The sequence below is a fragment of the Mytilus galloprovincialis genome, chromosome 5 (assembly GCF_965363235.1).
Source record: "Mytilus galloprovincialis chromosome 5, xbMytGall1.hap1.1, whole genome shotgun sequence".
Classification (NCBI taxonomy): domain Eukaryota; kingdom Metazoa; phylum Mollusca; class Bivalvia; order Mytilida; family Mytilidae; genus Mytilus; species Mytilus galloprovincialis.
In genome coordinates, this window is record NC_134842.1 from 101,006,336 (window position 1) to 101,028,326 (window position 21,991).

The 21,991-nt window shown below is 36.0% G+C and overlaps 1 long non-coding RNA gene across 1 annotated transcript in view; it reads right to left on the minus strand.

Annotated features, from left to right (window-relative positions):
- Nucleotides 1–18,865, minus strand: part of LOC143074907 (uncharacterized) — a 43,443-nt gene extending 24,578 nt beyond the window's left edge. The window contains exons 1-3 of the long non-coding RNA XR_012978155.1: nucleotides 18,661–18,865; nucleotides 18,026–18,191; nucleotides 15,714–15,948 (exon numbers count right to left, since the gene is read on the minus strand). This is a non-coding gene — a long non-coding RNA (uncharacterized LOC143074907). The remainder of the gene's footprint in view (nucleotides 1–15,713; nucleotides 15,949–18,025; nucleotides 18,192–18,660) is intronic.
- Between the last annotated feature and the right edge of the window lie 3,126 nt (nucleotides 18,866–21,991).

A 21,991-nucleotide genomic window follows, 5' to 3' on the forward strand; every position in this document is an offset into this window, starting at 1 on the left:
ATTCTTGTAAGATTTAGATTTCACCAATTTCGGATGTCGACTCTTTTGTCCTGTGTCCGGTATAACGATATCGTCTAATATGCTTTCAGGGAGGTCCGTTATACCAACGTTTTTGTTCTATGTTCTCGCGCGAGATATTTTCTGACTTCAACGGGTAATTTGTTGACAATAATGGGAAGAAGTAGTGTGCCGTATGTTTCATGTGTCTTACCCAAAGTTTCTAGACCTTGACGCTACCTCCAATTTGATCGTAAAAAACTTCGTAAGCTTGTTTACTGATTTATAGGCGAAGGAATTTCTAAATCTAGTGCTTCGTGTTCTACTTCACGAGCTTTCAAGCAGTTACACTTTTGTATATTTGTAAGTAACTAGTTTAGATGTACGGACGACTCACATGAGTCCTAGAAGGTTTGCCATTCTGAAATCGTGCCTTCGAAAGTTGGAAGCGTAAGTTTTGGTACGTTACTCTGATTAAAAGTTGCAGGAAATGTACTTTATTGCGTGTTGATTGTGAGAATGGCTTGGGCAGACTGGTTTTCAAACGACAGTGCGTTGTGTAGGTTTGCTATGTTTTGCGTTGAAACAAACGGTATAGGTTTTGGATTTAAAGTGTGCGTTCTAGTACTTTAGTATTTGATTCAATGTGACGGGACTGCAGGATTTTGGACATTTGTATGAACTTACGTACGTGTCAAATCAAGGTTATCATATTAACCGAAAATTCATCTGAATGAAATAATCTAATTTACCACATCTTCCGGTTCCGTTAACTTTAGAATTTGTTCATTCAAGTCCCAAAACAATGTTTGTGTTTGCACAAGTTTTCCTAGTGTTGTAATGACTTCTACTTGATCGAATTTTGTATTCTCCTTTGTTTCATCTAATCTTCGGTATACCTTGAACTACACGTATTTTGCGACTGACTATCTGAACAACGGAACCGAAATTACGTTAGTGATTGCGAAAAGCAGATTAGCGCAAGTGAAAACCCTTACATAACTGCAACTAGAACTTATGGCCGCAGTTATTGGAACTAGACTAGCTTTTCATGTAAAATCGACCTTCTAAGGTAAAAACGTGGCTTTCTGGTCGGATAGCTGTATAGTATTGCACTGGTTAAATCATCGAAACTGTTTAAACGATTTATTGTGAATCGAGCGCGAGGAATAACAAAATCTACAAAATCAACATTAATGGAGATATTGCCCAAACGAATGCAACCCAACCAATCTCTTAACACGAGTAATTGACGTCGATCAATACATCGATAGTGTCCTTTAAAAAAAGACAGAATTAGTTAACGGTATTGACAATTACAGAAAAAAACGAAGACGAGGAATTTCTAAACAATGAAGTTCATACTGATCACTATGATATCAGTAACGTTATATACAATTGGAAATATTGAAATTTCAGGAAAGTGATTTGAGTAACTGCTTAGGTTCAGCGGTTCATATTTAACTACCAATATACCGATATACCAAACATCTGAGATAAAAACACAAGGCAATATCCTAGCACTAGACAATTGTGACTCTTCATAGATGACGGTAGCTTTTTGAGATGCAATGGAAGGATTCACAGCGGAATCATTTTAGAGAATACCAAATTTCCGTATTTATTACCTGCGAATCATTTACTTACCAAACTGATAGTGACAGACGCACACGAGCGTTCACTTAATTCGGACTCAATGCTACGCTTACTTACGTATTACAATCGTATTGGGTACCGATACTTAGACAATATGTTAAGGAGTAATTGATCAAGTTTTTGCTGTTGTTAATCATTGTAATGTTACGTAAGTGTCACGTGTTGACATTAGAGTCAAAATAGATATACATACATTCTATTCGCTTTTGTTATTGTTAGTTATATAGTTGTCCGATGTAACCTCTTAACGATATTGGTGTCAAGTGAACCTCTTAACGATATTGGTGTCAAGTGACCAGGATGAATTTACAGCTGAAATCGATACTAGCAGGACATAGTAGTGCCGTCTCCGGAATATTCTAGAAATTCGACGAAAAATGGGGAGAACGGCACAAAACTTGTTGATTCCAATAACCTTCGAAACAGAAATCGTTAACTCTGATGATTATTTATTTAATTTAGAAAAAAAATACAGCCAATAGCAAAATTTATCTGAGTACAAACATCAACGCTAAACACAAATGCCACAAGTTCGCAACATCACGCAAACGTACGTGGATGCATAATTTTACATACCTTCATACAAGAGCTTACGTTATTTTTTACGACAAAATTGAAACATATGTACGTGGTTTAGAATCCCTTGGTCAGACAGAGAATACATATGACCCATTATTGGTCCCTATCATATTGAAAAAGTTACCGGGGACGTACGCATAAATCTTACAAGACACTATGAATCAAATAGTTGGCAATTAAATGAACTACTACATATACTATCTCAAGAACTCAACATTATGGAGAGAGGCAATTCCTCTGATCATACGGAAACTTAAACCACTACAGCAGCATTTCACACCAATGCAAAGGTACGTACAAAATAAATCAACACAAATAAACGTAAAATCATGTGTACTTTTGTAACAAATCACATGTTCCCGTTAATTGCACTAAGATAATTGATCAAACAGCAAATATTCTGTTGTTAAACAGCATCGTTTATGTTTTAACTGTCTTTGACCCCCAATATAGCTGGTTGCAAATCACACAAAAGTTGCAGGAAATGTAAAATAAAGCAGCATAATAGTTTATGCAAAGACGAGGTTAAAAAGATGAAAAACAGAGTAACACTAATGAATATATTACTAGTAACACAATTCAGTAAACACAACACAACGCGAAGAAAACGGGTACAGTTCTTCACTCACAGACTAAAAACTGTCGTAGCGCAAGTAAGTTCGGGCATTCAATGTACTTACACAAACACATTATTTGACAAGGGCGCACAGATGCCCTCATCACAGAAAAATAAGCTACAGAGCTTGATTTGACAATTACCAGACAGAAGACCATAAACTTGCCGGGATTTTGTGACACAAGTGATGGCACAGACAACGGCAAATTACCTATCAACGTTTTGATTGTACCAGAAATAGCTGTACCAATGAAGACTTATGTACGTAATATAACAAATTTAAAGTATTTGTTTGGCTTGAAATTAGACCATCCGGTCTCACATGACCCAATGGTTGAAGATTCTCTATTGAATTATATCTAATTCGATTATTACTGGTCAATTGTCGATGATAGAATAGTATGAGGAACAGGACCTACTACCGTCAAGTCGGAAATCCGTAACCTTCTGTCCGGCACAATCAATTGAATACCTGCAAATCTAGATCACACACTTACGTCAATGATGAACATATTAGTAGGTCACAAAGTTGAAGAGTAGAACTTTTATAATGGAGAAATTTATGGAAGTTGAAGCTGCTAGTATAAATAATAGTGACAACAAATCTGAAAACAGACAATTCCAAGATGTATATAAATCAAATGGTAGAGGTTATCATATGGAAACATAAAGATATGTTGATAAGTTACCTTGTAAGGAGGAACACCACACCTTACTAGACAACAGAAGTATTGAATAACGGAGAACAGAAAATGTCATTAAGCGTCTTAATCGTGAACTTACACTTTTACAGAAAAACGGAAAAATTATTAATGAACAAGAAAAACGTAGATTTATCGAGAGTGTTGATGAACGATCAGCTAAAACAATTGTTCATTCCATACCGCACCATCATTTCCGTAAAAAGTCGTCAACCACGCCAATCAGAATTGTATTTGACTGTAGCTGCAAACCTTCACCTATTAATCTAAGCTTAAATGATTGTTTGATGGATCTTTGGCCAAACTTTAATGATTTAACCGGAATTTTTCTCCGATTTAGAATGCACAAATACGCCGTCTCGACAGGTATAGAAAAAGCCTTACTTATTATGGGCTGGATGAAGAGGATCGTGATGTTACCAGATTCTCTTATGCGTAGTAACCCGGATGACCCAAATAGTCAACTAACCGCAAACAGATTCAAGTCAGTATAATTTGGAGCAACTTTCTCTCCGTTTATCCTAAATGCTGTTATACGTAAACATTTGACTGCAATTCAACAGACTGGACAGCAATGTTAAAGAAATACTTTTATGTTGACAATATTATATCGAGCTTTAATTAACAAAGAGCTTTGTTAGACTTCTTCCTAGCATCACGTTTAGTATTTGTAAATGATTTGTATGATGCGAGAGCATAAGAAATTGAACATTTATCAAAATCATCATGTAACCGAGAAGCTTAATCCTTATGGAACAATTTTGTTCGGTGGATGGTGGGAGAGATTGAAAGGAATAACGAAAAACTGCATTAAACGAGCACATATGGACAATAAAACACTCAACACGATAATGACTGAAGTAGAACGTTTACTCAGTGATCGCCCACTAACATACGTTTCATCGGATCAAACGCGGACGACGAACCCCTTACTCCGTCACATTTATTATATTGAAAACGGACCAAGACGCTACCGTATAACGGCCTTAAAGACTGTAGTTTACAACCAGGAACCAAAGACACTACGCATGAACCAGTAACTGGCTAGACAATCGAAGTTTCTTTCATTAATTCTTAAAAACTACATAAAAAGATGGAAGCAGGAATACATAAATTCGCTTAGGAAATATTACCGATACACAGATCGAAACACATAGAACATTAACGTCGGAAATATGTAGTTCAGATTCAGGACTATGTGTCTAGAGTAAATTGGACTTTGGCGATCATTGACAAATTATTTTACGGCAAAGATGGACTTACACGATCAGCCATAATTCGAACAAAAACTAGTTTGATATCTAGACCAATCATCAAACTTGAATTCTTTGGAACTTGAAAATATAGCAGCTCAGAGTGAGGAAAAGACGAAAATAAAAACATAGACTAACATGTGTTAAATATAAATCGTGAAAAGTAAAATGATAACGTGTGATTAGCATATGGACATTAAAATGAATTTAAACCGTGGGCTGTTAAATATTTTACATATAAACTTTAAAATTTTACAAGTAATTTATTTTATTAGAACTTTAATAATTAATGTTGTGATCACTTTCATTTATTTTAAAGTAATTCATGTGCGGCCCAAGTATGTTAAGAGCAAAATCACAAACGCAACGTTCTCGCTGCCCATATTCATTGTAACATGTGTGACATGTTGACATTAGAGCTTGAATAGAAAGAATTATTCACACGAGTCATTATATCAGAGGGAGAGGTATCCATTGCCTCAAAAATAACAAAAATCTTTAATGCCCTAGACTCGTACGACTTGGCCAGGAAAGGATAAGGTTGGTACCTTTATATATCACAAAGTCGAAATGAACTATTGTCAGCTGGCCAAACCAAGACATTTTCCACATGGGTCATGACACAAGAGGTATATGTAGTAGTTGTATAATGGCCCATAGTACTTATGTCCTAGACCCGTACGAGTTTGTCAGGAGGGGATAACAAGGGTTGTGGTACTCCGATTCATCACGAAGTCGAAAAAAACTATTACCGGATGGCCAAATTAAGAAATTCTCCACGTGGGTCATTATATCAGAGGAAGAAATAGGAATTACCTCTAAAATGACTCATACTACTATACCCTAGACCGTACGATCTAGTCAGCAAAGAGAAAGATGGGCACCTTTATATATCTCAAAGTCGAATTGAACTATTGACGACTTGTCAAACTAAAAGATTCTCCTCGTGAACCATGATACAGAGGTTAAGGTACTAATTACCTTTAAAATGACCAGCAAGTAAAAGTATGTTTGAATATTTTTATATACAAGAGTACTTCCCTTACCCTTTTCCTACCAATACGTACGGATCTATGATATACGATACATGGGCCTTTTTAGAGAAAACACCTACGCTAATCTTTTTGTTAGCCCACAAGGAGAAACTCTTAGTTTGGTCTTTGTGATATACAAGAGTACTTCCCTTTGCTGTTCAACAGGTACGGGTCTAGGACATAAGAACAATGGGTAATTTTCGAGGCAACATTATTCCATACATCTGATATGTTTGACAACGCAATCAGGGTTAGTGCTATGGCCCATCTTAAAGGCAATGGCTACCTCTACCTCTGCTCATATGGTCCACGTTTAGATTATCTTACACTACAAACTCCTCAGAGTCTGAATTGACCAGTTTTTGTGCTCGACCAGTAAAATCGAGCACACATTTTACTCGACTAGTCTCGACATTGTCTCGACTGTACTTAACTGTACTTAAGTGTACTCGACTAGGTCTCGACTTTACTTAATTAGTCTGATTCAGTACTTGATGATCTTTGTGTAGTCTGAAATGGTCTTGACCAAGGCTCGACCTGTCTCGACCTGTCTTGACTAGTCTCGACCTGTCTTGACTAGTCTCGACCTGTCTCGACTAGTCTCGACTCAGTCTCAACCAGTCTCGACCTGTCTCGACTAGTCTTGACCTTCAAATTTAGTTTTGACTGGTGTAAATCAGCCCATCTAACTAAATTAAATATTGATCTTACAAAATTCAAGCTTATTAGGTAGTTTGATTTATTGCTGTGAAATGAAAGAATTTAATTTTACAATATGTAAAAAAAATTATTATATAAAAATTCAGATAGGCATCTTTAATTTTTTTTATAACTTTTTCAAATCAACTTGGATTTTCATCAAACTATGCAGATATCTTAGATATATATCAAGCTTACTGAATCCCATTTCATTTAGTTTTTTTGTTGTATTGCTGTAAAATTTAAGAATTAAAGTAATTTTGGTAAAAAAAAGCTAGGATTTGCAATTCGGACAAAATAGAGATAGTACACTATCTCTATTTTGTCCGAATTGCAAATCCTAGCTTTTTTTACCAAAATTACTTTAATTCTTAAATTACACTATCTCTATTTTGTCCGAATTGCAAATCCTAGCTTTTTTTACCAAAATTACTTTAATTCTTAAATTTTACAGCAATACAACAAAAAAACTAAATGAAATGGGATTCAGTAAGCTTGATATATATCTAAGATATCTGCATAGTTTGATGAAAATCCAAGTTGATTTGAAAAAGTTATAAAAAAAATTAAAGATGCCTATCTGAATTTTTATATAATTATTTTTTTTACATATTGTAAAATTAAATTCTTTCATTTCACAGCAATAAATCAAACTACCTAATAAGCTTGAATTTTGTAAGATCAATATTTAATTTAGTTAGATGGGCTGATTTACACCAGTCAAAACTAAATTTGAAGGTCAAGACTAGTCGAGACAGGTCGAGACTGGTTGAGACTGAGTCGAGACTAGTCGAGACAGGTCGAGACTAGTCAAGACAGGTCGAGACTAGTCAAGACAGGTCGAGACAGGTCGAGCCTTGGTCAAGACCATTTCAGACTACACAAAGATCATCAAGTACTGAATCAGACTAATTAAGTAAAGTCGAGACCTAGTCGAGTACACTTAAGTACAGTTAAGTACAGTCGAGACAATGTCGAGACTAGTCGAGTAAAATGTGTGCTCGATTTTACTGGTCGAGCACAAAAACTGGTCAATTCAGACTCTGAGGAGTTTGTAGTGTTAGTCGGTCAGCTGGCAATAGTTCATTTTGACTTCGTTGTACACCGGGATACTATATCCCCCTTTAAACCGTCTGCTGACAAATTTGCACAGGTCTAGGGCATGATTGTTATGGGCCATTTTAGAGGAAATGCCTACCTCTACCACTGGTATAATGGCCCACGTGGAGAATCTCATAGTTTGGCCAGCCGGCAATAATTCAAATCGAATTCGTTGTATACCGTGACATAATATCCCCCTATTAACCCTTTACTGACAAAATCGTACGGGTCTAGGGTATAAATGCTATGGGCCATTTTAAAGGCAAAAAGTACCTCTTCCTCTGGTAGCATTGCCCACGTGGAGAATCTCTTCGTTTGGCCAGCCGGCAATAGTTCATTTTCGAATTTGTGATATACCAGGGTACCCCCCTTATCCTTTTCTGACTAACTCGTACGGGTCTAGGGCATAAGTGCTATGGGCCATTTTAGGGCCAATACCAACCTCTACCTCTGGTATAATGGTCGATGTGGAGAATCTCTTAGTTTGGCCAGCCGGCAATAGTTCAGTTCGAATTCGTTGTATCCGGGATACAATATCCCCCCTTTGAACCCTCTACTGACAAACTCGTACGGGTCTAGGGTAAAAGTGCTATGGGACATTTTAAAGGCAATAAGTACCTCTTCCTCTGGTATCATTGCCCACGTGGAGAATCTCTTCGTTTGGCCAGCCGGCAATAGTTCATTTTCGAATTTGTGATATACCAGGGTACCCCCCTTATCCTTTTCTGACTAACTCGTACGGGTCTAGGGCATAAGTGCTATGGGCCATTTTAGGGCCAATACCAACCTCTACCTCTGGTATAATGGTCGATGTGGAGAATCTCTTAGTTTGGCCAGCCGGCAATAGTTCAGTTCGAATTCGTTGTATCCGGGATACCATATCCCCCCTTTGAACCCTCTACTGACAAACTCGTACGGGTCTAGGGTAAAAGTGCTATGGGACATTTTAAAGGCAATAAGTACCTCTTCCTCTGGTATCATTGCCCACGTGGAGAATCTCTTCGTTTGGCCAGCCGGCAATAGTTCATTTTCGAATTTGTGATATACAAGGGTACCCCCCTTATCCTTTCCTGACTAACTCGTACGGGTCTAGGGCATAAGTGCTATGGGCCATTTTAGAGGCAATACCAACCTCTACATCTGGTATAATGGTCGATGTTGAGAATCTCTTAGTTTGGCCAGCCGGCAATAGTTCAGTTCGAATTCGTTGTATCCGGGATACCATATCCCCCCTTTGAACCCTCTACTGACAAACTCGTACGGGTCTAGGGTATAAGTGCTATAGGCCATTTTAAAGGCAATAAGTACCTCTTCCTCTGGTATCATTGCCCACGTGTAGAATTTCTTCGTTTGGCCAGCCGGCAATAGTTCATTTTCGAATTTGTGATATACCAGGGTACCCCCCTTATCCTTTTCTGACTAACTTGTACGGGTCCAGGGCATAAGTGCTATGGGCCATTCTAGAGGCAATACCAACCTCTACCTCTGGTATAATGGTCGATGTGGAGAATCTCTTAGTTTGGCCAGTCGGCAATAGTTCAGTTCGAATTCGTTGTATCCGGGATACCATATCCCCCTTTGAACACTCTAAGTACCTCTTCCTCTGGTATCATTGCCCACGTGGAGAATCTCTATGTTTGGCCAGCCGGCAATAGTTCATTTTCGAATTTGTGATATACCAGGGTACCCCCCTTATCCTTTTCTGACTAACTCGTACGGGTCTAGGGCATAAGTGCTATGGGCCATTTTAGAGGCAATACCAACCTCTACCTCTGGTATAATGGTCGATGTGGAGAATCTCTTAGTTTGGCCGGCCGGCAATAGTTCAGTTCGAATTCGTTGTATACGGGATACCATATCCCCCCTTTGAACCCTCTACTGACAAACTCGTACGGGTCTAGGATATAAGTGCTATGGGCCATTTTAAAGGCAATAAGGACCTCTTCCTCTGGTATCATTGCCCACGTGGAGAATCTCTTCGTTTGGCCAGCCGGCAATAGTTCATTTTCGAATTTGTAATATACCAGGATATCCCCCTTATCCATTTCTGACTAACTCGTACGGGTCTAGGGCATAAGTGCTATGGACCATTTTAGAGGCAATACCAACCTCTACCTCTGGTATAATGGTCGATGTGGAGAATCTCTTAGTTTGGCCAGCCGGCAATAGTTCAGTTCGAATTCGCTGTATCCGGGATACCATATCCCCCCCTTTGAACCCTCTACTTACAAACTCGTACGGGTCTAGGGTATAAGTGCTATGGGCCATTTTAAAGGCAATAAGTACCTCTTCCTCTGGTATCATTGCCCACGTGGAGAATCTCTTGGTTTGGCCAGCCGGCAATAGTTCATTTTCGAATTTGTGATATACCAAGGTACCCCCTTATCCTTTTCTGACTAACTCGTACGGGTCTAGGGCATAAGTGCTATGGGCCATTTTAGAGGCAATACCATCCTTTACCTCTTGTATAATGGTCGATGTGGAGAATCTCTTAGTTTGGCCAGCCGGCAATAGTTCAGTTCGAATTCGTTGTATCCGGGATACCATATCCCCCCTTTGAACCCTCTACTGACAAACTCGTACGGGTCTAGGGTATAAGTGCTATGGGCCATTTTAAAGGCAATACGGACCTCTTCCTCTGGTATCATTGCCCACGTGGAGATTCTCTTCGTTTGGCCAGCCGGCAATAGTTCATTTTCGAATTTGTGATATACCAGGGTTCCCCCTTATCCTTTTCTGACCAACTCGTACGTGTCTAGGGCATAAGTGCTATGGGCCATTTTAGAGGCAATACCAACCTCTACCTCTGGTTTAATGGTCGATGTGGAGAATCTCTTAGTTTGGCCAGCCGGCAATAGTTCAGTTCGAATTCGTTGTATCCGGGATACCATTTCCCCCCTTTGAACCCTCTACTGACAAACTCGTACGGGTCTAGGGTATAAGTGCAATGGACCATTTTAAAGGCAATAAGTACCTCTTCCTCTGGTATCATTGCCCACGTGGAGAATCTCTTCGTTTGGCCAGCCGGCAATAGTTCATTTTCGAATTTGTGATATACCAGGGTATCCCCCTTATCCTTTTCTGACTAACTCGTACGGGTCTAGGGCATAAGTGCTATGGGCCATTTTAGAGGCAATACCAACCTCTACCTCTGGTATAATGGTCGATGTGGAGAATCTCTTAGTTTGGCCAGCCGGCAATAGTTCAGTTCGAATTCGTTGTATCCGGGATACCATATCCCCCATTTAAACCCTCTACTGACAAACTCGTACGGGTCTAGGGTATAAGTGCTATGGGCCATTTTAAAGGCAATAAGTACCTCTTCCTCTGGTATCATTGCCCACGTGGAGAATCTCTTCGTTTGGCCAGCCGGCAATAGTTCATTTTCGAATTTGTGATATACCAGGGTACCCCCCTTATCCTTTTCTGAATAACTCTTTTTAATTGTGTGATACTATCGTATGTATTGTATATTTTAGTTTTAGAATTGGACTATATTTGTAGACAATGAACAGATAATGGAATGCCCATATGACAATTAATTCCATTTAATTACCCTATAATATTTAATCATCTTGTTTTAATTACTATAGTTTACATTGATTCAATAATAACAACATTTTAATGTTCATAATTGTTTTGTGTTGTGTGAGGCAATGCAATTAAACTTTTCATTTACTTTCATTTTAAATGACGCGGACCTTGCAGAAGACACCTTTTGGCTTACTATTTCCTAATTACTTTATATTGCTAGAAATAGCATAACCATAATGGATATTAACAGCAAAAGTTATTTTATTGTCACAATCTAATAACTACCCAAAACATTTCATCGAACGCGGTTTTGATCTCATGAATATTATTGACGGCTAGCCTCATGAATATTAACGCCGGCTAGATCCACACTAGTCCTACAGATGCATGATAAAAAAAATTTGAATCAAGAGTTTCCCCATACATAATAGTGTTAAATGTTGGAAAAAAATACATATCAGCATCGAAAAAACGGAATAAGACGTTTGCGCGGAAAAAACTTCTGACTCAGATAAATAAACAAAATACCCTCCTCCCCCTTTTTGAAGTTAAGTGGTTGCTTCTTTATGGAAGCCATTTTGATGATTTGCAGTAGTTTAAAGATACTAAAGATGTCTCGATTAAGCATTAGCTGCAGCAGCGTGCTTACAGACGAAGAAGAAGGACAATATTTCTATTTTTTCTGTTTGTTCAAATGGTATTTCTTCTCCAATGAGTATTTGGCAAAGGGAGGGGGTAATTTGTTTTTACTTTTAAGTGTAATTTAACGGATCCGAGATACTAGACAAATAATACATTTACCTCACACTTTTTAAGTAATGCATTTATGAGTGAATCGTTGTTTGAGTAAAGACCAGTGGCAAATATTTCTGTGTAAGTCAAGTTGATTCGGGAAGATGTGAACGTGGAAAAAGTCGGACCAATGTATTTCTTATTTCGGACATCTAGACTTGTTTCTTATATTATTCAAATACATGTATTTCTACAAAGAACTTTGTTAATAACTGTTATAAATAGCAATTTTATTCAAACATCGTTTTTTCCTTAAATATACGCGGTGAAACTAATGTTGTAAATGCCTAGGCCGTGTTCAAATTGACCTAAACTCGGTGTTGTGTAAGTGTAACTCACACGTAAACTAAACAAAATTACGTTCCCATTGATAAAACTCAATGTTTACATGTAGTGTAAAACAATCATGTTTTGTCTACATGCAGTCGATACTCGATGTAGGACTTGTGTAGATTAAGTGTACACAAAACTAGGCTAAAACATTAGTTTCACCGTGTACATGTTTAAGGAAGAAACAAGTTTTGAATAAAATTGATATTTATAACAATTATTAATAAAGTTCTTTACAGACATATTTGTCTAAAATTGATATATTTATTTGTTTTTTTTTTTTTAAACTTAACGTAGCTTTATTAATCCCTTATCAAGACTCAAAGCAGGCAGCATCATTGCCGAACACATAATTCATTTGAAAATTAAGGTCTTTCCGAATCGACTTGACATGCACAGAAATGTATGCCAATGGTCTTTACTAAAACAACGATTCACTCATAAATGTTTACTATACATGGAGTTTGATGTGAACACGGCCCTAGTTTTGTGTACACTTAATCTACACAAGGCCTACATCGAGTATCGACTGCATGTAGACAAAACATAATTTACACTACATGTAAACATTGAGTTTTATCAATGGGAACGTAATTTTGTTAGTTTAAACATATTTTATTTGCAAAAGTAGCAAAAGGGATTGGACACAAGTTATAACAACATTAGAGACGTCCTCTTCCAATATAAATATAAACACAAAGTACATTAGATAATGGCGAAAAAGAAAAAATACAACATAGTAGTAATGCATGTAATACATACTTCAAACAAAAATTAGAAATAAAAAGAAAAAAGAAAAATAATACAATATAATAAGGAATAATAATGAAACAACTAGACTGGAGTGAAAGGTTGTAAAGTAGAAATTTAGAATGTTAATTGATTGTTTTAAATCTTTGTGTTATTCTGATATAAGATTGTACGGACTCAAATATGTCTTTGTTTTGCTGAAAAGAAAGGTCACCGTCACCAGCTAATAGAAGCTCAATGGATATAGCATAACTTTCTAATTTTGAAAACAGTATTTCTCTTGCTTCGTTATGAAGAGCGCACTCTAAAAAATAGTGTATACTATCCTCAACAGGGTGGCCACAGCTGCATGCGGGACTTGGTTTAATATTAACACGATGTAAATCTGAATTTAAAGAACTGCACATATTTCTCAAGCGTGTATGAATGATATTAAGTTTTCTATCCCCACAACTAAAATAGGAAGGTGGCTGTATCAATTTGGACTTCATCTTTCGTTTAAAAATATTTATGTTTTTGGACGTACGTATGTCGGGGGGAAGGCTATTCCATTCAATAGTAGTGGATGGGAAAAAGGATTTTCTAGTTATGTCTAGTCTATAACCGGGTACTACATAATTATTACTGTTTCGCAAATCGTAGTTAGATACTTGACCAACAAGCGGGGGCATTAAATCACATAGATAATCAGGGGCAGTCCCATTATGTAAAGAATAGAACATATTGAGCTTTCTGGATTTTCTTCTGTCCACAAGCAATTGCCAGCCAGTTTCAAAATATATAGCTTCCCGACTAGCAAACACGGGCAACCCAGTTACTAACCTCCCTGCTTCTAACTGAACATGTTCTAAATCGTCGGCTTCTTTTTGAGTACAACCATCCCATAACTCACATGCATATTCCATAACGGGTCTTATAAAAGTTAAATATATACGAGCAAGATAATTTCTATGCAATACATATTTCAATTGTTTAAGAACATTTAATCTTGTGCTTGCACACTTTAAAATATTTTCTATATGTGTATGGAATTTACCATTGGAATCAAAAGTAATCCCTAAGTGTTTATGACAGGAGACAAATTCTACTAATTGGTTTTGAAATTCTATTTCAATATCATCTGGGGAAGTATGACAGGAGAATATCATAGCCTTTGTCTTATTAGGGTTAAAGTTAATAAGCCAATCTTTAGACCATACTGAAATTTGTTCTAAATCGCTGTTTAAGACATCCTCTATAGTGTAAGGATTATTGCTGGAATAAGAAAGAGATGTATCATCAGCAAACAATCGAGTTAGACTTGTCAATTTTGTTTAGTTTACGTGTAAGTTACACTTACACAACACCGAGCTTAGGTCAATGTGAACACGGCCTTATATTAAGATACAACAACACTATAATGTATGGCTTTTAAATGCGATGTTTAAATGTTATTTTTTTTTTTTTTATCAATTTTCAATATCATGTCTATGTATAATATAACTATTATTTTTAGGCTCTGTTTGTTTTGTTTATTTTGTATATTTAAGATATATTTTCGTACGCTCAACGGTTCAATGATTTGACAATGAAATGCCATGCAAGTCTCTGAATTAATGAATATGATGAAAAGTAAAAAATAGTAATATAGCTTTAACAAATTGATGGGTACCCTAAACTACAGGGGAAAAAACGAAAAAAAAACCCAATTTAGGTAACAGATTTATTAATCATAAAGTCAATAGAAAATGTTGAATAGAATTAAATATTGAAGGTCAAACGTAGTGAGGACTGTCATGATGACCTTTCAAATGTCCTAGCAAGGTCGTTGTTTAGTTTAGTCCTTTTAAATATGGATTTTATTATTGCATTGCCTTTACAATCTTTCATTATTAAGTCAGTGGTCAGTTAAGTCTCAGATGCATGATTTAGTTGTTAGTAGCTTTGAACTAGCTTTCAGATAACTGCGAGTACTCTCAGATCTGTTCATAGTGTCTTTTTGTTGTCGGGATGTACAAGTACCCGGCCGCGTTCAATTGTTTTTCTTTTGTGTCCATCTGATGAGTTAAGCCTTTTTCAACTGATTTTTATAGTTTGATCTTATGGTGTACTGTTATACCACTGTCCCAGGTTAGGGGAGGGTTGGGATCCCGCTGACATGTTTAACCCCGCCAAAGTATTTAATATGTATGTGTCTTTCCCAAGTCAGGAGCCTGTAATTCAGTGTTTGTCGTTTGTTTATATGTTACATCTTTGTTTTCGTTAATTTTTTATACAAATTAGGCCGTTAGTTTTCTCGTTTGAATTGTTTTATATTGTCATATTGGGGCCTTTTATGGCTGACTTTGCGGTATGGACTTTGCTCATTGTTGAAGGCCGTACGGTGACCTATAGTTGTTAATGTCTGTGTCATTTTGGTCTCTTGTGGATAGTTGTCTCATTGGCAATCATACCACATCTTCTTTTTTATATGACACCTTTAAGGACTTGAGTTAGCTTTTTTTCTTATTCTCGGTTGATAATTTATCATTTGTTGATCGAATTTTCTGATCAATTTCAATATCTTATATTACTGAAAGTCTCGTGCTTTTTTTACTGTTGCGTTTTTTATCTATCTGAACGGTATTATCCTGCGAAGCCCATTTCACAACACTCGTTTTGTCTGTTATTTGGTACTATAACATATATTTACCTCTAGTTGAAACATCAACATTATCATTTGTTGACCCCAAGTAAGTGAAAGCCTTGATGAGAACGTTTTCGAAATTTGTATTACCAGTGTTGGATTCTTGAATGTATAAACTGACAAATTCCTGCAACTTGTCAGTGTTTGTTTTGGAGGCAAATGACAGTGTGTCTTTATAACAATCGTGGTTTGGGTCTCCAGTGGGAACAGTAACTCCTGAGCTAAATGATATCACAGCAACCTGAAAAGAAATGTGTGATGTTACTCTTTTCAGCATTTTGCTCAGCTTTTATTTTATAAAGGTTAGGCCCAAAGTTGAAAGGGATTAATATAAGTGCAAAACTTGTTTCCCAATCCACAATAAATAAATATGTTCAAATTAAATATTTTATAAATTTGGTTTACTTCAGATTTTGTCTTTTTTACAATGTAAAGCTTGGCATACGTTAATCTTTGTTTGGTTGCCTCAATCTCGGGCGTAGCAAATGTGTAAGTAGGCTTTCTTCTTTCACCTGCATGCAGACCTCATTATTTAGTTGGTACTCCACAACGATATATAAATGTATGCTACATAAACTTGACAGCATATAACAGGAACACTTTCCAAATGTAACAGATGTTAGAGATGATTTCTTACTTATATTAATGTTTGTTATTTAATGATATTTTATTCTGTTTTTATACCGGTCGGTTGTATACTTGTTTTTATCCCGGTCGGTTGTATCCTTGTTTTTATCCTGGCCGGTTGTATCCCTGTTTTTATCCCGGTCGGTTGTATCCATGTATTTATACCGGTCGGTTGTATCCTTGTATTTATACCGGTCGGTTGTGTCCTTGTTTCTATCCCCGTCGGTTGTATCCTTGTTTATATACCGGTCGGTTGTATCCTTCTTTTTATCCCGGTAGGTTGTATCCTTCTTTTTTACCGGCCGGTTGTATCCTTGTTTTTATCCCGGTCGGTTGTATCCTTGTTTTATACCGGTCGGTTGTATCTTTGTTTTTATACCGGTCGAATGTATTCTTGATTCTATATCGGTAGGTTATATCCTGTTTTTATACCGGTCAGTTGTATCCTTGTTTTTATCCGGTCTGTTGTATCCTTGTTTTTATACCGGTCAGTTATACCCTTGTTTTTATCCTGGACTGTTGTATCCTTGTTTTTATACCGGTCGGTTGTATCCTTGTTTTTATCCAGGCCGGTTGTATCCTTGCATTGTCGAATTCCGATTTCTTATTCAATTCTGCTAATACATTCTCTATATGTCATACATATTTATTTACAGCGCATTGAAAAATGTACAACATAAAAATAAGGTGATGTGTATACATTTGTAATTGTCAGTGTGACAACTTTCCATCAGACAAAAATAATGTCGATGTAACGCCCTAGTTTTTGGTGGGGTTCGTGTTGTTTATTCTTTAGTTTTCTATGTTGTGTCGTGTGTACTATTGTTTTTCTGTTTGTCTTTTTAATTTTTAGCCATGGCGTTGTCAGTTTGTTTTAGATTTATGAGTTTGACTGTCCCTTTGGTATCTTTCGTCCCTCTTTTATAGAAATCTCTTTTATATTACTTGTGATGTACATATGTGTTTGCACCTTTGTGTATTACGCTGAATTTGCTCCGAATGGCCCTAGATTTAGCTGCAAACAACCTTCTGACGTCATGCATCAATCACTTTCTCTTTTTTAATTTTTACGTTTATAACAATTATGCTTGCACTTGTGTGACTCATAGTAATGGCAGACATAATTAACGTCTTTAGTCTTAGATACAAGATTTTTTTTTATTCTATTAGTTCTTACTGGCTTTGAACTTGTCAGTAACTGCAAATACTCTCTAATCTGTACTTTTTTGTTTTAGGGATGTATAAATACCCTGCCACGTCCAATATGTGTTTTTTGTTTTTCTTCTTTGTGTCGATCTGATAAGTTAAGCCCTTTTCAACTGATTTTTACAGGTTTTTTCATTTGTTGTACTGTTACACCACTGTCCAAAGGTTTATAGGGGGAGGGATGGACGCCCGCTAACATGTTTATAGTCCCGCCACAATGTGACATAATGTATGTGCCTGTCCCAAGTCAGGAGCCTATAATTCAGTGGTTGTTGTTTGCTGCTGTATATCATATTTGTTTTTCGTTCATTGTTTTTTTTTTACATAAATCAGGCCGTTAGTTTTTTTCGTTTAAATTGTTTTACATTTGTCATTTCGGGGCATTTTATAGGTGACAATGCTGTATGGGTTTTGCTCATTGTTGAAGACCGTACAGTGACCTATAGTTGGTAATTTCTTATTTTTATACCTATAGGTCTACTTACTCTGTCGTTTGGATTAAGAGTCTCTATGACTGTACGAGCAGCTTCCTTGGCTATAATCATCTTTGATTTACTTGTAACGCCGGAGATCTGCTTCATAGATGAGCTTGAATCTATAAGAATCACGACATCTTTATCTTTTGGTGAAGCTGTTGCGGCAAAGGGTGACCTTAAATAATATCATATCATTGGTTAAATGTTCATTGCTTAAGACGTTGTAAACCAATCAAAACGTTATGATGTACGCGTTTGAAAATATTACCCATAATGCAATAGACTTTGAAACGGCGGATTGTTTGCTCGTTTTATTTTAGATTTGTTTGCTTTAACTGACATTTTGCTGAACTAATTTCTATTTATTTGGTACTTTGTATTTTTGGTATGTCCAGTAATGCGACTGAATGATACTTATAGACGAATGTGTGCAACATGGAAGTTGCCACTATTGGAGCAGGATCTGTTAACCCTTACGGAGTACTGAGACCACCCTTGTTTTTGTTTCTGTTCGTGTTGATCAGTCTTTAACTTTTTTGTGTAGTGTTTGGTTTGACTTTTTTTTGTCATTTAGTCGTCTTTAGACTTTTTTGCCATGCAGTAATATAGTAAATATATACAATTAACTATCCTGTTTCTATTACCTAAAGCGAGGATCATAGTTATAACAGTCGTTCCAATAGGTTGATGGGTAAATGATGGACACGCCCTCTAAGGTACCATAGTGCTGCCACAAAACGTTCTTATTCTGATCGTACTGCGTCTTCATGATGTCGCTTACGGTATTGTGTGGATATTTGGCTTCAGAGGTAGAACTAGGAGATTTTGTAACGCAGGCTGTGGAAAAATCAACCTTGAGGAGAAAATTTTCAACCTTATTTATTTTAACAGATGTGTACTTAGTACATAATTATTGAAATACAATGTGTATGTGAACATATCTGTTTGAAAGTCATGCAACTTTACAATGAAATAAAATGTGGTACTAAATGCAATTAATAACAATTCTGTGTAAATTTCAGGAACTTTTCAGCGAAGCGGTAAAAAGTCGAATTCCTTGTCGTATAGTCCATAAACATTTTAAATTTGATCGACGCTTTTTAAACCCTTCATATCTTTTTATGAAATGCTTTTGACCACTAGACAGCATAAATGTTTCATGTTCTTTTTTTGTGCTTAAATTAGACAACTTTAAACTTTGGATTCGAGCGTCACTTATGAGTCTTTTATTAGTAATATTTATAAATTTACTGTTTACAAAATTGTGGAATTTTTTGAAATACTAAGGCTTGTCTACCTCAGGCATAGATTACCTTAGCTGTATTTGGCAAAACTTTTAGGAATTTTGGTTCTCAATGCTCTTCAACTTCGTACTTTATTTGGCATTTTTAACTTTTTTGGATTCGAGCGTCACTGATGAGTCTTTTGTAGACGAAACGCGCGTCTGGCGTATATACTAAATTTAGTCCTGGTCTCTATGATGAGTTTATTTAAAACAAATATGTTTCGTATTTATTTTCTTTTTTTCCTCTTTCATTTTTTTTGCGTCGTTCAGTTGATACCTCCTCGACGTATACCAAAATCTCAGTTTCGTCCTATTGTAGATCAATAAGAGATAAATTAAATGCAGTGGGTTTCTTAGAACTGTGTTGTATATATTATTATTAAAAGAATCAAATTTAAAAACCAGTCAGTTAATACATGTATCTAAATTTCGGTGAGTGACCATAAGCTAGAAGTTGAAATGGGAAGATATAAAAACATACCCGGAGCCCAAACGTTATGTAAATTTTGCATTAAACTTGATGATGATTATCCTTTTTTCTACATTGTGAACTAAACTTAACTTTAAAAGATCAGTTATTTTTAATAAACAGCTGCGCCATGAGCGCATGATACGCCCGACGTCTTGTGTGGAAGTTTTGTGCAATAATCATAGTTTCTGAGAAAGTTTTAAGCAATAACCATATATTGTTGTTTAGACACGGCGGGACATGTGAAACCCCCAACCCTGTTTTTTTTCTACAAACAACTAAATATCACTAAAATAAAATTTTGAATCAAAACCAAAAGGTATACAGATCTTCAGATTAATATAACATAGAAGTGTGTAAAGTTTTAAGCAAAAATCATAAATTATTTTTGAGATACGGCATGACATGTAAACAAGAATTATCTTTAAAAACAGATATCCGACGTATTTAAATTTGAGTATATGTTTAAAACTATCATTTCGATAACCTTCAGAAGCATTAAGATACCATTTAAATAACGTTTTATCTGTTTGTGTTCAGTATTCTTGGTCCTCGTACCTTTCTGTTTACATTCACCAAAACCCCGCGGAAATCTCACATGCGTAGGTGCGTTCTAAAAGTCATGTACGTTCGTATAACAAAGTTTACATTAAAAATTATATAATTCTCCAGAATAAACAGCTGTCACGGATGCAAAGAGCTTTTGGAGAAACAATTAGTTTAATAAAAATATAAATCTTTGTAAGATCTAGTTCAAATATTTATAGTTGTTCACTTGCTTCCATCACGATATAATTAACGAGACGTTTTTTCAAACACAACCAAATCACCCACCATGACAGCATTTTGGCCAATCACAGAAAGGATTTTCGAGCATGCGTATTCTGTTGCCATAGTTAAGCGTCATTAAGTTCAAAGGGTACAAACCGAAACAATACAGACTACGTCGGAAAAAAACCTCCCCTGTTTAACAAAATACTCTATAACTCAAAAATAAAAATTTTGAATCATCACCAAAAAGTATACAGATCTTTAGATTAATATAACAAAGAAGTGTGTAAAGTTTTAAGCAATAATCATAAATTGTTTTTGAGAAACGACACAACATGTAAAAAAACCCTCCCCCTTTCTTACAAAATACTCAATAACTCAAAAATGAAAATTGGAATCATCACCAAAAAGTATACAGATCTTAAGATTAATATAACAAAGACATGTGTAAAGTTTTAAGCAATAATCATAAATTGTTTTTGAGATATGGCGCGACATGTAAAAAAAACCCTCCCCCTTTTTTACAAAATACTCAATAACTCAAAAATGAAATTTTGAATCATCACCAAAAAGTATACAGATATTAAGATTAATATAACTAAGAAGTCTCAAAGTTTTAAGCCATAATCAAGAATCATTTTTGAGATACGGTGCGACATGTGAAAAAAATGCACCCCTGTTTTAGTAACAAAGTGTCGTAACTCAAAAAGTTTAAATCTTCTTTTCACCAAAAAGTATACAGATCATTTGACCATCATAAGAAACAACTATATTAAGTTTCATGAAATTTGGATAAGTCGTTCTCAAGTTACGGTGCGACATGTTTACGCCAGCCAGACAGACGGACAGACGGACGGACACCGGACATTTGTATACCATAATACGTCCCGTCAAAATTATTTTGACGGGCGTATAAAAATCGATAGTATACATGTGAAATCGGATTTTGCAAATTCTCAACAACTTTTCAAGCTAAAACATCTTTTAAATCCTGAGTCTGAACTTTTGACAACAGTTGGTTACTTTATAAACTAATCTTTCGAGTTGCGAAAATGAGGTCCATTTCCACCAAAAGTTACATTAACATAACTATGATTTTGTTTTAATGTTTTAACTTGTAATTCTATAGTGTTGTGTTAATACTGTATCTTGTGTTTTGTTTGTGCTTGGCCAATGAGTGTAAATTTGCAAAATGTATAAAAGCAGAATGTATTGCAAACTAACTAGTTATTGATAGCAATACAAATGAAACGGCTTCCTCCACCAATAAAAACTGACCTCCACGAACTAGTCAATAGAGTTGAAAGTGGCGTTAAACAACATAAATCAATCATTTCCTATCTAACGTTTTATTTATCTATTTCAATGTTCGAGTAATAATTATTACTAAATGATTTCTTATATGAGAGTTGATGTGACTCTACGCTGGTTTTAATTTTATTTTGTAAAA